Source organism: Marmota monax, unplaced genomic scaffold (genome assembly GCF_021218885.2).
Source record: "Marmota monax isolate L192 unplaced genomic scaffold, Marmota_monax_Labrador192_F-V1.1 WCK01_AAM20220418_F8-fsc00028, whole genome shotgun sequence".
In the NCBI taxonomy this organism is placed as follows: domain Eukaryota; kingdom Metazoa; phylum Chordata; class Mammalia; order Rodentia; family Sciuridae; genus Marmota; species Marmota monax.
The window spans coordinates 9,886,260-9,905,142 of record NW_026694779.1 but is presented as its reverse complement, the minus strand read 5'-3'; the positions used below and the strand labels follow the sequence as shown (position 1 = coordinate 9,905,142).

Below are 18,883 nucleotides of genomic sequence, written 5' to 3'. Positions count from 1 at the left end.
TGATAAATAATACAAGAGAACCCAGACCATCCTCCTTCCCCATCGCTCTACAGAGACCTTGGCTTCCATCGGGAAATCACCCAGCATCCAGCTGGGCTTGCTTATTTATTTATTTATTGAAAATTATGTCTTTTTCCTATGAGTTTTCCTGTGGAAGTATTTTCTCCCTTCCTAGGTCTGGATGCATTTTAGTTTTGGGTGGAATACTGAAACATCAGTTTAAAGGCTTACTGGGAAGTATTTGCCAATCTGGAGAGGATAAGAAATTTTGTTAAAAAAAAAAAAAAAAAAAAAAAATATATATATATATATATATATATATATTAGCCGGGTGTGGTGGTGCATGCCTGTCATCCCAGCGGCTCAGGAGGCTGAGGCAGGAGGATTGCGAGTTCAAGGCCAGCCTCAGCCATAGCCAGGCACTAAGCAACTCGGTGAGACCCTGTCTCTCAATAAAATACAAAATAGGGCTGGGGATGGGGCTCAGTGGTCAAGTGCCCCTGAGTTTAATCCCTGGCATCCACCACGGCCCCCAAAAAAAGACAAACAAGGTGTAACTTTGGCTGGGTCCTTTCTCTCTGGAAGGTGAAATGGGAAACCACAGCTGCTATGCACAGAAACAGGGAAATCGTTTCTTGGTTTCCAAGTTCAATTGTGAGGAGTCAGTGAACTTCAAGGATAACCCCCTTGGATTTAGTGTGCTCTGTTTCACAGCTTCTCCCTTTCAAAGCAGGGCCAGTCAAAGCCAATGTCAGTCACTCATAGGATTCCCTCATCTCCATCTTGTTCAGTTTAAAAGATGTTTATTTATTGAGGTCCATCACACTTGTGCTCACAGCCAGCCGCATACCGCGTCTGGAGGAACGTGGTGAATTTTCATCTGATTTCTCTCCAAGCTGTCTTGCTCTTGCTTCTGGGTTTTTCTGTGTCTCTTTAAGTAGCACCTGAGCAGTCTGCCGATCTAGGTTCCCCAACATCATCTCCAAGGGTGGCACTAAGAACTGTCTCTGTGAACATTCTGGTTCTGGAATTGCATGGATTTGGGGGGTGATTCCCCCCCCCCCAAGTGCAGCATGTCATGAAGACATCTTTCCAAAGCCTCATTTTCCAGACTGGAGATTTCAAAAGCGCCGGTGTCCTGCTGTGCTGGAAATCCCGCGCACTCTGCAGACCCCTGTCCCAGTGTTCTGAGGGGCACCGTGGTTGGGCATGGAGGGGGTGAGCTGAAACCGTGGAGGACTGGTCGCCTCATGAGCCATCTTGGCTACCTCGTACACAGGCTTCCATGTCGTTTACAGGACAAGTGACCTGCTAAGACGTGGTCCCCAGTTGAGGACACCATCGGCTCTGAGATCATGGATGCAGAAGAAGCTAAGATGCTCTTTTCCTTGGTATCCAGGTTTCCAGTGAAAGCAAAAATAGGGGGGAAAAAAATCAAGGCTTCTGTGAGAGCAGATTGCTACCTGAAAATAAGAAATAGACTTCAACACCTAAGTGGACCTGCTAAGCAGAAAAAGGATTGAGAGATTATGTTTAATATATTTCTTTTACCCCCTGCCGTGCCTCTTAATGCACTCAGAAACAGTTTGCAGAAATCAGCTCATCATGGTATTAACAAACCTACCCACAAGGGCCGATTCACTATTACCAATGAAGTTTTTTTTTTTTTTTCTATCTCTTCTTTTTGGTACCAGGGATTGAACCCAGGGGCATTTAGCCACTGAGCCCCATCCCCAGCCCTTTTATTTTATTTTGTTTAGAGACAGAGTCTCTCTGAGTTGCTTACAGCCTCCCTAAGTTGCTGAGGCTGGCTTTGAACTCGCCAACCTCCTGCCTTGGCCTCCTGAGGCTGCTGGGATTACAGACAGGTGTGGGCCACCTTACCTGGCCCCAATGGAGGTCTAAAAGTTGAAGAAAGGAATTAGAAAAGAATCATTATACCAAAACATCATACCAGCATGTTCTCTTTATCCTGTGCCTTACTCTGCAAAGTGTCAGCAAATGACATGAAAAGCAATTTAAAGAACACACGTACGCAGACACACGTGGCAAAATACCAAGTGGTGAGTGTGTGCGCGATGGCTTCCGTATGCTCTTAGGATTTTTCTGAGTGTGTGAGCACATTCACAACAAAATGCGAGGGAACACAGACTCTGTTGCCTCTGTCAAATGAGATGTGATTACAAAAGTGCCATAGAGCCTCGTAGGTAGGTGACAAAGACCTTTTCACGTTTTGTATTATTTCATTTGAACCCTTCTATCCAACCTGGCTTAACTGCGTGTGGCCAAGATCTGGACTGTAACCCTAGCAGCCGCGATCTCGGATCTTCAGCAGGATGGAAATCCTCTGACGACGTCTCCATTCCCTTATTTAAAATCCTTTGGCAGGAAGTCACCTTCCTCCTGAGGATCAGGAAGGGGCCTCTTCCGCCATGCAGCAGACTGCCCACCCTGGTTTCAGAGTCCTCTGGGGCTCCGCGACGGTATCTGCCCTGATTCTGTGTGTGTGTGTGTGTGTGTGTGTGTGTGTCTTTTCACGAGCTTTTATTTGGTCCCCCCAACATAGACTGTAAACTTTTCACAGATTGCTGTGAGTCCGTCATAACTGTCTCTATCACGAACCTCCACGACTGTCGAACCTTTCCCCAGAAAGGGTGGTGAGTTCAGGATTAGAAATAGAAGAAATACGGGAAATAAAGACCCAGGAGGAGAAGCAGATGAAGCACGACTTGCTGGGGTCTGACTCCATCTAACAAGGAGCAGAACTGCAGAGTGTTTATTTTATAGCTTTTAAAAGGGATTCACTGTGCAGAAGCTTCTTAGAGGTAAACAGGAGGAAGTTTGGGAGCCAAACAGCTTAGTTGGGGCTTCTCAGTTTGCACCCATCTCTTCTGCCTCTGGGGAGCTGGGATTTGAATTCAAGGCTTTTTTTTTTCCCCTTCATTTATTATTTATTCTAATGAGGTCTATATGTCAGCAGAATGCATTTGGATTCATTGTCCACAATTGTAGCACAACTTTTCATTTCTCTGGTTGTACACAATGTAGCGTCCCACCCTATGTGCAGTCATGCATGCACCTAGGGTGATGATGTCTATCTCATTCCGCCATCTTTCCTGCCCCCTCCCCCTCCCCATCCTTTCCTCCCCTTTGACCAAGATTCCTCCATTTCTCCCATATCCACCCCTCTCCACTATGGATCAGCATCTACTTATCAGCGAGAACATTCAGCCTTTGGTATTTGGGGGGGGGGGGACTGGCTTGATTCACTGAGCTTGAAGTTCCCCAACTGCATCCATTGAGATCCATGACCAGCCCAGAATTCTCCCTGTCAACAGGAGTCACCTCTTGCATGGAAGGATTCCCAGGAGGGGCCTCTCACTGTCCAGGGTGACATAGTTCCAAGCCATGATTCACTCGCAGCTCCCAATATTTCTCTCTACCTGTAAACCAGAAAATGTGACAGTTACGGCCATGAAGTGTTGTTGCCGTTGTGGTCGACTTTGGTAATGTGCCTGTGCACCCCTTGAAGTTTATTCTGTAAAGATGGATTGAAATCTCCTGGAAGATGGGGAAATGCTGCCTTCCGGATTCTTAGCACCGCGCCTTGCATGCAGTAGGTGCTCAGTGAATACGGTTTGGATTCCGGATGAGGGGTGGCTCTGACGCTTTGACCATGTTCTCTGCACCTACTTTAGAGCATCAGGAATTCTTCCTTTTAAGTGTCTGAAATGTAGGTCTCCCTAGCGGGTCAGATTGCTGGGTGGCTTTGTCCCAGGGTTTTGTCTCAGATCTGCTGAAGCTCTCTGAAGGCACTGGAACTGAGAGGTCACCTCCAGATGAGAACGAGGGCTCTCTCCAGGGTTCTAGGATGACAGAAAAAGGTTCTTCCCAGCAAAGGAAACCATTAAGAGCATGAAGAGAGCCTACAGAGTGGGAGAAAATCCTTACCACCTGCACCTCAGACAGAGCACTAATCTCCAGGATATACAAGGAACTCAAAAGACTTAACACCAAAAAAAATAAGAAACCCACTCAATAAATGGGCAAAGGAACTGAACAGACACTTCGCAGAAGAAACATACGAATGGTCAAAAAAATATGAAAAAAGGTTCGACATCTCTAGCAATTAGAGAAATGCAAATCCAAACTACACTCAGATCCCATCTCACTCCATTCAAAATGGCTATTACCAAGAATACGAGTAACAATAAATGCTGGTGAGGATGTGGGGGAAAAGGTTCACTCACACATTGCTGGTGGGACTGCAAATTGGTGCAACCACTCTGGAAAGAAGTATGGAGATTCCTCAAAAACTTGGAATGCAACCACCATTTGACTCAGTTATCCCACTCCTTTTGCATATGCACAAAGGAGTTAAAATCAGCACACTACAGGGACAGGGCCACATCAATGTTTATGGCAGCTCAATTCACAATAGCTAAACTGTGGAAGCAACATAGATGCCCTTCAGTTGATGAATGGATAAAGAAACTGTGGTATATGTACACAATAGAATACTACTCGGCATTAAAGAAGAATGAAATGATGGCTTTTATAGGTAAATGGATAGAACTGGAGACTCTCATGCTAAGTGAAATACGCCTGTCCTGAAAAACCAAAGTCCAAATGTTGTTTCTGATATGTGGATGCTGACTCCAAACAAGGGAGGGTGGAGAGGGGAAGGATAGAAATCCACTGGATTAGACAAAGGGGACCGAAGGGAATGGAGGGGGAGGGGAATAGGAAAGACAGTAGTTAATCAGACCTAAGTTCCCTCGCTCTGTATTTGAAGACACGATCAGGGAAACTCTGCATCATGGACAACCACAAGAGTGGGATCCTCAATAGATTAAGTTATACTCTTATTTAAAACAAAACCAAACGAAATAAAAGCACTGAGTATCTGCTCTAAAATAATTAAGTCAGTGGGGGCCACCCAAATATCCTGACAGGTCTAAGCCGCATTATTGCTAAATGGTGGGATCATTTACATATTAGAAAATGACATCCTTGGGACTTAAGGTGGTGGGGTCCCATTTAGAATATCTGGGAGACGTTTACAGGACAGAACCCACACAGAGAGCTCACGGGTCGCTTCTCAGCAACTGGAATCCCCATTCACTGGTTTCTGCCGCTGTACTTTTATTGCTGGTTTGAATATTTAGTGTTAACTAACTGCTGATGGAAGGAATGGTAGCTTCCGGCTAATAGCCCTCCTCCCTTTGTTCTTTAATAACAGAACAACCGTTTTCAGTGTACCCAGGCGAGGTACTACCATTGCGGGCACATGCCCAACTAATGTGATCGTGCAACTATGTTCTGTCTTGAGAAACGTGAGCAGAAATCTGTGGTGGTGGTGGGGTAGCGACTCTTGAGAAGTGTCTTTAAAGGGAGATGATTCGGCTGGTAACTGTTGTATATTGTCCTCCCCATCCCTCTCACTTTTTTTGCTACCTGGAATGCAGATGTGATGACTGGACCTCTGTTAGCTATCTTGGACCAAGTGGTGATCTTGAGGATGAAAGTAATATGTTACCATAGTGGAGAAAGTTAGTGGAAGAATCACAGGTCCTTAAGAGATGATTGTGGAAATACTATACTAACCATGGACTATTTATTAGGATTTTTTTTTCTCCTGTGAGTCAGCAATGAACTTCTCTTTTATTTGAATAATAATAATAATTATTATTATTATTATTATATCTAGTTTGAACCAATTTTGATAAAGTTCCATGAGAATTAAAGTTCCAGAAGATTACAAACACATTGAACTATAAACCCTGGACATAATCCCCAGTAAATTTCAGAAATTCATAAAGTCAAAAGAGTCATTTAATTTTTTCCTCTATCTTACTAATTTTGAACAACAGAAATACCCAAACTACTTATCACATGGAGACCGTGTAGAAATTCTTAGAAAAGGGTGAGATCTGCTTACCTGAAGTACGTTTTCCATGAATAACATTCTCGTGGTCTGAAGCAGAGCTCTCTGCCCAACATTCATGAACTCCTTGAGGATTTATGAAAATTTTATGGGGAGCTACAATCTTCATTCCTGGGAGGAAGGTCGAACAAGCCATCAGCAAAATTTCGATATTCAAGACCGTTTCCAAAGTGGAGAGATGATATTTATCAGGAGAAAGGGCTCCGTGGCTTTGCAGAGCAGCTACAGAGATCATTTACAATTCCCCCTTCAGCGTGATGATCAACATTTAATAGCCATGCCTACGTGTCCAAAATTCACAGGTCCTTCAAGTTCTCTGCCGCAGTCCGGCTGCAGCAAAATAACCGGGGGGTGACGAATAACTTGTGTTCATTGATACAGCAGGAGTGGAAGCTGTTTATTGCAGGACAGGAGCAGTATTTATACATTCCACACAGCTTATCTAATTAGCATAAACTAGATACAGCAGTCAACCAATCAGGAATCTCCACACTTAATGGCTCCCTTTTGTTACTTCTCAAACCACTCCCTCTGGCATTTTGCCAGGCACCATCCAGACTTGTTTACAGACTCTAACAGTTCTCGATTCAAACACCACTCCCTCTCGGAAAACATGCTTCAAAGTGCAAGGAGGGAAATCATCGTTCCTTTTTTTTTTTTTCTAAATTCCAAGAGGTCTATTCAATTTTCTCTTAAAATATTTATCTATGGGATTCTTAGTTCTCGACTGGACTTCAGGTCCCTTGAAAGCAGGTGTAAGACCTAGGTGCGTGTTCAATCCCTGACTCCTTGCACATAGGACTTATTCAATAATTGCTTGTTGGATGGATGCCTTCTTAAAAACAATTGCTTCCTTTAGGAGTGAAGGCCTGGCCCTTTTTATATAGCTCTGGTTTGGGTCTAAAAAAAAAAAACAACATACACACACACAACCAACCGATGCCAAGCCTCAAAGTAATTGAGTGTGAAGGGCTCCACATTGGATCCCGAGCTCAGCCTCTGGAACATGCACAGAGGTGCAACAGAATGAGGATCCGCAATGCGTGGCTGAAACGCACGGCTTGTCACTCACCTCCTGTCCCTAAACCGTCCTGATGACAAGAGCAATTAGATGCGGACACGGGCTTTCTCAGAAAACTTAGACTTAAAAAGATAGTGCTTTTCCCCCTGGGAGATGCTAGCCTTTAGCACACTCTACTCTGTGTAGTAGTTATGAAATAAAGGAAAGTTAATCAAATGTCTCCTTCTGACAAAATCCTAAATGTGTCGCACCATCCGGAAGGCACTGCAAAACTGAACCCGACGTAAAGCCATTCATGCTCAATGACATTTGATGTACGTGGTTCATATGGGGTTATTTCTACTCGGTGGTGGTCTAATGAGCGCATTTCATTTTAATACCCCATTTTTGATGGAGCATTGGACGTCAATAGAGAGCCCATTAAAACAGGGGGATTTTAGAAGTCTAGCTGGGCGCAGTGGCCCACGCCTGTCATCCCAGCAGCTCAGGAGGCTGAGGCAGGAGGATCATGAGTTCCAAGCCAGCCTCAGCAAAAGTGAGGCAATAAGCAACTCGGTGAGACCCTGTTTCTAAATAAAACACAAAATAGGGCTGGGGATGTGGCTGAGTGGCCGAGCACCCCTGAGTTCAATCCCTGGTACCATAACAATTACCAAATGCCTCTCTGTTACTGACAGAGTGAGAACTGCTGCGGCACAGACTCGTGATCACGTAGAGTGCTAACATTTCACCCGTGAACTGAACAAATTTACCTACTGGGTTATTTGTGCACTGGAACCACTTCAGCCTCCTGCAACCCTCTGCAAAGAAAGGACTAAAGGTTTGGAGAACAGAGTTAGGGCATCCCTTTAGAAGATGGGGTGGGGGGGGGGTTCCAGGAGAAAAAAACAGAAGAAGGAGTTGAGACACCTTCATGAAGTTGCTTCCTCCACATTCACTAAGGAAAGGCCAAGAGATATGGTTCCCTCCAAATGAGTGCAAGAGATGTGGGTAGTAGTTTTTCCTATATGTGAGCCAGGTTTCTCCAGAGAACCAGAACAAATGAGGTTTGTGCATCCACATGATGCGCACGGGATCTATTATGAGAACTGAGTCTCGGGGTCGTGGAGGCCACAGACCTAGGAATAGCAGTGGACGGATACTGTGACCCCAGAGTCTACACCTGCAGCTCTGAGTTCCAAGGACAGGAGGAGACAGCTGTTGCAACTTCGAAGGAGAGCACCCGGATCCTCCTAAGCTGTTGATTTCTGAAGGGAATCGATGAGACCTGACCTCAGTGGTGAAGGTCCATGTCTCTGTTCAGTCTGTCGATTCAGATGCTGATCTCTTCCAGAAACATGGTCCGAGACACCCCCAGAAATACCTTCTTGCCACCTGTTGAATAAAGAAGAGCCAGAATGTGTCACTCTCTAATCTTGTGACTTGATTCCTTCAAGAGGACTTGACGGAATCTGCAGTCATTGAACTTCCTCCCCGATTCCTGATCTGTTCCACTCCCAGGCTACAAACCCCAGAACTGTTGCCAACTGTTTTTGGAGCTCTTCGCCCCGGTGATGGGCACCATCCAGATAATGACCAGGCGCTGGAAGAATCGTTTCGCTCATTTGCTTACTCGTGTCTCAGCTACCTCCATTATTGGATTCAATGATTCATTGAATTAGAAACAGGTTAAAATTTCAAATAAGCCATTGAAGTTTAGTCGGCCCATATTAGTGGAAAAAAAATTCTTGCATCCCAATATGCTAATATGTGGCTAATTTGTGGGCTTTTCCTATTTGATTATCATTTTCATAGGTTAGTGCAAATGCACGTGAGTTCTTGCAATGTGGAATTTGATAGGCGCTTAATAAATATTGATTTTACGTATGGTGATGTGTGCTTGAGTAACAGAGGCCTAATAGATGTGTAAAATCACTGTGTTGATGGTAATATCAGCTTAGTCCATTTTGGAAAATGCCAATATGATTTCCAGGGTGACTGTACCACTTACGTTCCTACCAGTAGTATAGGAATGATCCAGTTTCAGCACATCCTGCCTAGAAATGACTATTCTGTTTTATTTTTGGTACCGGGATTGAACTCAGGGGTACTCAAAACTGAGCCATCTCCCCAGCCCTATTTTGTATTTTATTTAGAGACAGGGTCTCACAGAGTTGCTTAGCACCTCACTTTTGCTGAGGCTGGCTTTGAACTTGAGATCCTCCTGCCTCAGCCTCCTGAGCCGCTGGAATGACAGGCATGCGTCACCATACCCAATTTGCTCCTGTTATTATTCTAGCCATTCTGGTGGGTGTGTATTGTATCACATTGTGCGTTTTTTTAAACTGTTTTATTACCACATTATAATTCTGCATAATAGCAGGATTCATTTTATCTAATCAAAAATGCATGGAATATGATTTTCTCCATTTTAGTCCGCAATATTTCTTCTCTCCCTCCTCTGGTCTCCTTCCACTACTCCATGGGTCTTCTATTATATATAGTTTTTTTTTTATTGGCCCTTTATAAATATACATAAAGGTAGAATTCTCTGTGTCTGTTCCTATATAGACATAATGTAATTCTAGCAGCCTTTATGGAGGTGTGCCGATCCTATGTCTTCTTCTAGATTCTCCAAAGTTTTTGATCTGATTCCTAGGTCTCTGATCCAGTTTGTTGTGACTTTTGTACTTGGTGAAAGATAGAGACCTAGTTTTATTGTACTACATATAGTTCTCCAGTTTTCCCAGCTCCATTTGTTGAAAAGACTCTGTTTTCTCCGACATATGTTTCTGGCACCTTTGTTGAGCATCAGATGACTGTGTCTATGTGGGTTGGTATCTGTGTCTTGGATTCGGTTCCCTTAGTCCCATGTCTGGTTGGTGCCAATGGCATGCTGTTTGGTTATTGTAGCTCTACAGTATAATCTGAAATCAGGTATTATGATACCTCCTGTATCATTCTGGTTGCTCAGGATTGCTTCAGCTGGCTGGAATTTTTATTCTCCCAGATGCATTTTAGGACATCCTAAAATGAAAATGAAAATGTCATCCATATTTTGGTGGGGATTGCCTTGAGTCTGTATAGCGTTTTCAGTAGTATGGCCATTTGGATGATATTCATTCTTTCCATCTTCTAACGTCTTCCTCAATTTCCTTCTTTAGTGTTCTACAGTTTGCACTGAAGTCTTTTAGCTCCTTCATCAGATTTTCTTCTTTTCTTTTTCTTTCCATCTTTCTTTCATTTTACTGTGAATAAGAAAGTCTTCCTGTTTCCTTTCTTAGTAGATGCATTATTGTAGTATAGGAAATCTATTTATTGATCTTGATCTTGTATCCTGCTACTTTGCTGAAAAAAAATTATTTTAATCAGATCTAGAAATCTTCAGGTGGAGTTGTTTCTAGATAAAGGATCATGTCATATGCAAACAGATGATTTGACTTCTTCTTTTCCTGTTTGCATCCTTTTTATTTCTTTTTCTTGTCTGATTGCTCTGACTAGCGTTTCAAGAACTATGGTTGAATAAGAGTGGTGAGAGTGGACATCCTTGTCTTGTTCCTGATTTTTATGGGAACATCATGCTAACAGAGAAATGCTAACATCCTACTAAACAGAGAAAAATGGAAAGCATTTCCACTAAAATCAGGAACAAGACAAGGATGTCTATCCCTAATTTCTCCTGCATTTTTAACATGCATGGGTGCTAAATTTTGTCAAAGTCTTGTTCTCTACCTATTAAGATGATCATTTGGTTCTTGTCCTTAATTCTATTAATGTGCTGAATTGCATTTATTGATTTATGTATGTTGAGCCAACTTTTATCACTGGAATGATAATCACTCAATCATGGTGTACGATGGTAATTATTGAAATATCCATTCATTTTTCTGTGTCTTTTCTTAAAATCAATTTTCTACCTTTTTTAAAAAAATCTTATTTTAGAGTTATTTTTGTATTACAGATAATAATCCTTTGCTGAATATGTTGATTTCCAAATATTTTCACCTAAGCATTAGTTAGCCTTTTCATCTGTGCAACAGGGTATTTCTCAGAGCAAGAGGTTTTAATTTGATAAGTCCAAGTTTTTCGATGTTTTTCTTTTATGTGTCATATTTTTGGTATGAAGACCAAGAATTTTCAGGCTCCTGGTCTAACCCTGTATCCTGAAGATCTTCTGTTAGTTTTTTTTTTTTCTAAAATATATTTTTGCTTTCTATTTTATATTTAAGCTCACAATGCATTCAGAACTAATTCTCAACGTTCAGGTGCAAAGTTTAGGTGAGCGTCCATTTGCCATAGATATTCAATCAATGGCTCCTCACCTTTTGTTGAAGAAGTCATCTCTCTGCTATTCAGTTGTGTTGGTCCTTTTCTCAAAAATCAGAACAGCTGCTAATAGATGCATAGTTTCTTTCACAGGGATATTATTATTCTGTATCAGAAAACGATGATAGTGACTCAACTCTGAATATACTAAAATACATTAAATTATCCACTTTAAAGAGGTTAAGTTCATGGTATGTGAATTATATATTAATAGAACCATTACAAAAAAAAGAAAGAAAGAAAGAAAGAAACGCGGTTGGGCACATTTGGTCTGCTTCTGAATTCTCTGTTTGGATCCATTGATCTGTGGGTCTGTGTCTCTGCCAATACCACGCTGTCATGATTAATGTAGGTATGTGGTTCAACCTTATTATAGGATAAAGTGATTCCTCCCACTCTATTCCTTTGTCTAGATTGTTTTAGCTATTACAGGGCTCGTGCCTTTCTATATGCATTTTAAAATAAGCTTTTAAATGTCTACTGGAAAACTTGTGGGCCATTTGATAGGAATTTTATTAAGGCCATAGATTAATTTGGGGAGAATTTGCGTTTTTTTCCCTAGTTGAGTATTCCAGTGCATGAACATGTTGTATTTCTTCTCCATTTATTTATGTCTTACTTGCACTTTTTTTTTCCATCAGAATGTGGTGATTTGGGGTAAATGGGTCCCCTACCTGTTTCATGATACATGTGTGTTCTAGTTCCTTTGAAATTGTGATTACAGGCATGCACCACTGCGCCCAGCTTAAATATAATTTATATACAGTAAAATGCACAGAAGATATTAAATGCACAGCGTGGGGAGTTTTTGCATATGCGTATGTATATATATATATATTTTTTGATAGGTATGATGCTCACACCGGGGCTTTTCCCATACAAAATGTATAGATTTTAAAAATGGTATAATCTTGCCTGTACCTTCATTTCTCCATGCTCAGCCTATATCTCTGAACATCCAGGTCGCTTTAGTCTTGGCTTCTTTTAACCAGCATATTTGTGACTATAAAATGAGGAGGTCAGTCTCCCCCGTTCCTGGAACCACACCTTGATTTTGCAGATGAAGAACAGGATTCCCAGATACACTCCCTGCCTCCTGTGAGGACCCTTGACCAATAAATGGACAAATCTGGGCTAGAAATGTGGTGTCTCCAGTCTAAGATAAAAGCTCTTTCTTCAATCTTAATAGCGAATGCTTTTATTACTGTTATCCTGCCACCACTAAACCTTATGACCGAAATTCTAAATTACAGAAGAACTGGATGAAATCTGTTTTGTTTAGTGGCTGTGTAATTTCAACACACACACACAAAGCACCCATTAATTTTTTTTTTGGTGGGGGGGTACCAGGGATTGAACTCAGAGTTACTCAACCACTGAGCCCCATCCCCAGCCCCATTTTGTATTTTACTTAGAGACAGGGTCTCACTGAGTTGCTTAGGGCCTCACTGTTTCTGAGGCTGGCTTTTAACTCAAGATCCTCCTGCCTCAGCCTCCCGAGCCACTGGGATTATAGGTGTGCACCACTGCACTAGGCCATCTCATTAATTCTTTAGACATTTGTGAAGCTCTGTCACTGAGCTAGATGGTAGGACTACAATACTGACAGGATTGCTGTCTTCAGGAGGTCATGGTCTTTTTGAAAAAGTGAGTGCATAAAATTACAGTGCAATGTACCTGGGTCTCCTGAGAGTTCAAAGGGGACGTAGCTGAACGTTCTTGGAGAGTGGAAGGAGGGTGGCCAGAGGGGATGGATTTAGGAATGCTGCATCTTAAAATCAAGCCGTGATGGGATTGATGGATGGCTAGGAAAGAGGGATGCGTGGGTGGCTAGCTACGGGACAAAGTAGTCATAATAAAATGTGAATTGTACACTCCAGGTAGGAGTCCCTTGCCTGCTTGCTGTGTCTTTCCACCCTTCTGTGCATTTGAAAATTTTACAATAAAAGTTTGGCTAGAAATTTTTTTCCATTTTCTTTTTTTGTTAATTAATTTATTTTAATTAGTTATACATGACAGCAGAATGCATTCTGATTCTTCGTACACAATTGCAGCGCAACTTTTCATTTCTATGATTGTACATGATGTAGCATAGCACCCTATGTGCAGTCACACATGTACCTAGGGTGATGATGTCCATCTCATTCCACCATCTTTTCTGCCCCCATGCACCATCCCTACCCTCCAGTCCCCTTTGCCCAATCACAGTTCCTCCATTTTCCCCATGCTTCCCTGCCCCCATTATGGATCAGAATCCACTTATTAGAGAGAACGTTCGGCATTTGTTTTTTTGGGATTGACTTACTTTGCTTAGCCTGATATTCTCTAACTCCACCCATTTAGTGGCAAATGCCATAATTTCACTCTTCTTTAAAGCTGAGTGATATTCCATTGAATATATAGACCACATTTTCTTTATCCATTCATCTATTAAGGGACACCTAGATTGGTACCATAGTCTAGCTATTATGAATTGAGTCGCTATGAACATTGATGTAGCTATGTCACTATAATATGCTGATTTTAAGTCCTTTGGGTACAGACCAAGGAGTGGGTCAAATGGTGGTCCCATTCCAAGTTTTCTAAGGAATCTCCATGCTGCTTTCCAGAGTGGTTACACCAATTTGCACTCCCACCAACAGTGTATGAGTGTGCATTTCCCCCCTACATCCTCACCAACACTTATTGTTGTTTGTGTTCTTGATAACTGCCATTCTGACTGGAGTGAGATAAAATCTTAAGAGTAGTTTTGATTTGTATTTCTCTAATTGCTGGAGATGTTGAACATTTTTTTATATATTTGTTCATTGATTATATTTCTTCCTCTGAGAAGGGTCTGTTCAGCTCCTTGGCCCATTATTGATTGGGTTGTTTGTTTTTTTGGTGTTAAGTTTTTTGAGTTCTTTACATATCCTGGAGATGAGTGCTCTACCTGACGTGTGTGTGGCAAAAATTTTCTCCCCAAATGTAGGCTCTCTCTTCACCTCCCTGATTGTTTCTTTTGCTGAGAAGAAAGAAGCTTTTTAGTTTGAACCCATCCCATTTATTGATTCTTGATTTTATTTCTTGTGCTTTAGGAGTCTTGTTAAAGAAGTAGGGGCCTAATCCGACATGATGAAGATTTGGGCCTACTATTTCTTCTATTAGACTCAGGGTCCCTGGTCTCATTCCTAGGTCCTTGATCCACTTTGAGTTGAGTTTTGTGCCTGGTGAGAGAGAGGGGCTTAGTTTCATTTTGCCGCATACCTATTTCCAGTTCTCCCAGCACCATTTGTTGAGGAGGCTGTCTTTTCTCCCATGGCCCCTCTGTCTAGTATGGGATAGCTGTATTTATGGGGGTCAGTCTCTGTGTCTTCTAAGGAATCATACGCATTTTAGGATCATTATCATCCATTGAGTGCTCAGTGTGCAGGGCATTTCTAAGAACTTTACCTGCTTGAACTCTCACCATCTCATTATCCCCGGGTTAAGGAAGGTCAGGCACAGAGGAGGACAGAAACTAGTTGCCCCTAAAAGATGAGAAGGATCCCCCCCTCGTAAAGAGGGGTGAGCATGATGCTCACGACTATAACCCCATGCTACCACAGAACCGAACGGAGATCAAGGAATGGTTGTTAGGGTCTGGGTCCGAAATGTCCCCAAAGGCTCACGTATGGAAGGCTGGGTCACCAAAGCAGTATTGTCCTGAGACGGTGGATCTTTGGAAGTGGGTGGAACTCGGAGCTCTGCCCTCATACGTGGACCAACTGGGGATCCGTAGCTAAGAGTGTTAGAGGGAGGTGGGGGACAAAGGAGAACAGAGGGTGCTTGGGGCAGGCACTTGGGGAGCACTCCTTGTCCCCTGCCCCTTCTGTTCTCGCTGCGTCCTGGCTGCCACGGGGCGAGCAGCTGTGCCCTGCCACGCCCTCCGTCCAGGATGCTCTGTCTCCCCACAGCAGTGGGCCCAGGCCCTGGGGGATGGAACGCCCGGAAACCAGGAGCCAGAATAGATCTTTCCTCCTCAAGTTGTTTTCTCAGGTTGTCACGGCAACAACAACAACAAAAAAAGATGACTAACACAAGTTAAAATGTCAGGGGGGGGGGGGGGGACTCTGACTGCTTCATATTAAGAGCATCCTGAGCCTGATGTTGGTGATACAGACCTCTCATCCCAGTGACTTGGGAGGCTGAGGCACGAGGATCACACGTTCCAGGCCAGCCTCTGCAACTGAATGAAACCTTGTTTCAAAATTAGAAAAAAAAAAAAGTCTGGGGATGTAGCTCAGTGGCATAATACCCATGTGTTCAAATTCTAGTACTGTCACAAATAATAATAATATTATATATATATATATGTATATATATATATATACTAATATATACATGCATATATATATATATATATATATATATATTCATAATGCATTCTGCAGAAGTTGAAAGTGACCCTAATCTGATTAAAGTGTATTATTTTTAGCATTCATAAATAAAAAAAGAGGGATGGCTAATGAGACATTTAATTTAACACTTTTAACAAGAACAATTATCTCCAGGTTTATCCTGAATGTTTCCATCTTTCCTCCTTCAAAAAAAGAAATAGTAATAATTAGATTTTCCCCTTATCTGCATCTTTCCTGGGTCATTTGACTACTCTGAATAGCTTGAACTGTCGTCATTGGTCTCTCTGTTTTTGAGAAAACTTCACAAATTTAGTTTATCCTGAATGACATCCCTTAGGGCCCTTCTCGGGTCGTGGGAAAGGGTCCACAGACGGATTGGGATCCTTTGAGAAAAGAAACTGAGAGAGAGGTGCTTTAGAGATATGGATTACTGGGGTTGATTAAGTATATCTAGATTTTTTTATAACTATCATAAAAGAATGATTCCATGAAGGCTCATCAGTGTATTCTAGAACCAATTGCTGAAAGACTGTAAGAAAGAATTGTATTTCTAGAGTCCCAAAGCATCCCCCAGATATTAACAACTGACCTTCTCATCCTCACAGAGACACGGGTGATCAAACTCAGTGTCACCAATCCTAGACAATTGGCAGGACTTGCCTGTCTCACCATAGTGCACTGAGCCTGAAATCTCACCCACACATTGTTTCTCTGACAACATTCTTGAATTCATAATGAAGAAATGATAAGGAAAAAGTTCAAATTGAATGGCATCACACGAGAGGCAGTGGAACACACCTGTAATTCCGGCAACTCCCAGCAACACAGGAGGCTGAGGCAGGAGGATCCCATGTTCGAGGCCAGCCTCAGCAACATGGCGAGAACCTGTCTCAAATATAGAATAAAAAGGGCTGGGGCTTTGGCTCAGAGGTAGAGTACCCCGGATTCCATCGCCAGTACCCACCAAATGAATAAGTAAGTAAATGATGGGTCTAGACTCTTGGTAAATGTCAGTGTCCCAAAATGCTACACAGGAGAGAGAAATTCTTTTCTATACAAAAATGGCATGACCAAGATAAAAATCCCTGTCTGATACGTAATTGGATATTGGATCACAGCAACAGAAAAAGACAGATAAAAATGGTCCCAGTTGGAAAGGGTATTTTGGGCTCAATTGGGAAAATCTGACTCTAGTTTCTATATTAAATGCCTGTTTTGTATCAGTGTTCAAGTTGCTGGATAGGCTAGTTGTCATGTGGTCATATATAAGAATACTATTCTTCTCTAGGGAAATATTTGGTAGATCCTTAGAATTATCATTTGTAGACAGGATATTATGATTATCTGCTATTTACTCTCAAATAATTCAGAAAAAAATAAGTAATAGAAAGAAAGATGGGGCATGAAATAAAAACGGAAAGCAGACCGTGTGTGCACACTGTTTCTACATCAGAAGAAATTCAGTATCCAGGGCACCATTCTCTCAACTTTTCTGTAAGTTGGAACTTCAAAAAAAATAATAAAAATAAATGGGCCAGGCACAGTGGCTCATGCCCGTAGTCCCAACAGCTCAGGAGGCTGAGGCAGGAGGATTACAAGTTCAAAGCCAGCCTCAGCAACTTAGCCCACCCTAAGCAGCTTAGGAAGAGCCTATCTCGAAACAAGAAAAAGTAAAAAGAGCTGGGGATGTCGGTCAGTGGTTAAGCACCCCTGGATTCATCCCTGGTACCGATCTATCAATCAATGAAAATAAACCATTGAGGACAATCTGGATGATAAGTTGACATTGAATTCTCTGTAGCCTTATCCAAATCATTACATTTTACATATTATGATTTTAGATCCGTCCTGCCCCGATAATTTTAAAGGTCGATACATTTGCTTTATTCTTTACAAGACTGTAAATTTGCAAACTGTTTTAAAATTGCAAAGACCCAGGATGATCCATCCCTTGGCACTGGGTGGACCCAGGCTTTCGAGTAACACCTGGTGATGGAGCTGTACTGTGTGCATCACGTGGATTTCAGATTCCTAGGTGGAGGGTGATTTCCCTATTGTGGGCATCTGCTTGTGCGTCCCCACGTCATCCAGGTGAAGGAGAACACGAGGGTTGGAATTTACCCAGGGGTCGCCCTGAAAGCATCTTTGAAGGTTTCCACTCGGAGAGCAAGTTGACCTCTGCCTGCACCTCGGCTGTGAATGCATTCTGAAATTAAGGCTCGTCCTCTGCATCTCTGTTATATGCATTGAAGGGGAAAAATAGGTGAGCCTATTTTTTTTTTCAAGGCATTTAGGAAGAAAAGAGGGTACCTTTCTCATTTCCATTCCTGCGATGAGAGGCTTTGCCTATTCTAATGAACTCTCACTTTTTTCTGGGTGACGCACTCTGGTAATCTTAGGGAACAAACTCTTTAGATCTGCCCCTGCTTATTTTCCCTAGGAAGTAACTCTCTCTTTTCTCCTTCCCTCTGCCACAGATAGATAGCATGGTAGGCGCTTTCCCTTTAAGTTAGACGTGATCCCCTCCTATAAAAGCCTGAACAAGGCTTTTTTGTAGTTGGTGCAAGAGTTGCCAAGTCTAAAAGGAAGAGCCCCCCGCCATCCACCTCGCACCCGTGCTCCCAGGAGCCAAGCAAAGCGCCCAACCAGCAGAGCCGTGGAGCCCGAGGAGTACCACATTAGCAGAAAAAGCCGATGATAAATAATAATGACCCTAGTGCATGATGAGAAATGCAGTCATCTTTCTCGGAGCCAGACAGAATGATGGAGGGGCTACAAAAGAAATGCACAAAGTCCGTAAAGGAAGCAGATGTGCAGAGATGAGGTTTCTCTCTCTCTTGTCATTTCAACGACGAGGAACTTAGTAGGTGCTCAGTAAATACTTTTCGGATGTGTCAATAAAAGCAGCCTAAGGACTGATCTCCTGATGAAAATCCATGAATCCCTTGAAACTGCATTTGAAGAGGAAGATGGGAATCCTGGTAGGGAACATGGGAAATGCTATCCCAGAGACAGAAAATACCAGTTTGGAATTGCATGGAGCTCAGTTTTCCTGCAGGAGGTGTTCGTTGGGATGATCAGAAGCAGGAGGGATCACCACAGAGGCTGGCAGGACGTTAGTTCGCTGTTGCTGTTCTATTTAGTTTTGGGGATGTCATCTTCCAGCGAGCGAGGGCCTTATAGGGCCCCTCCATTGATTTGATTGATGTTCATGTGTCATGCCACAGATCA

The 18,883-nt window shown here is 42.5% G+C and overlaps 1 protein-coding gene across 3 annotated transcripts in view; it reads left to right on the top strand.

Annotated features, from left to right (window-relative positions):
• Cntn4 (contactin 4) overlaps nucleotides 1–18,883 on the top strand; it is an 860,889-nt gene that overhangs the window by 351,751 nt on the left and 490,255 nt on the right. The gene's annotated exons all lie outside the window — the stretch shown is intronic.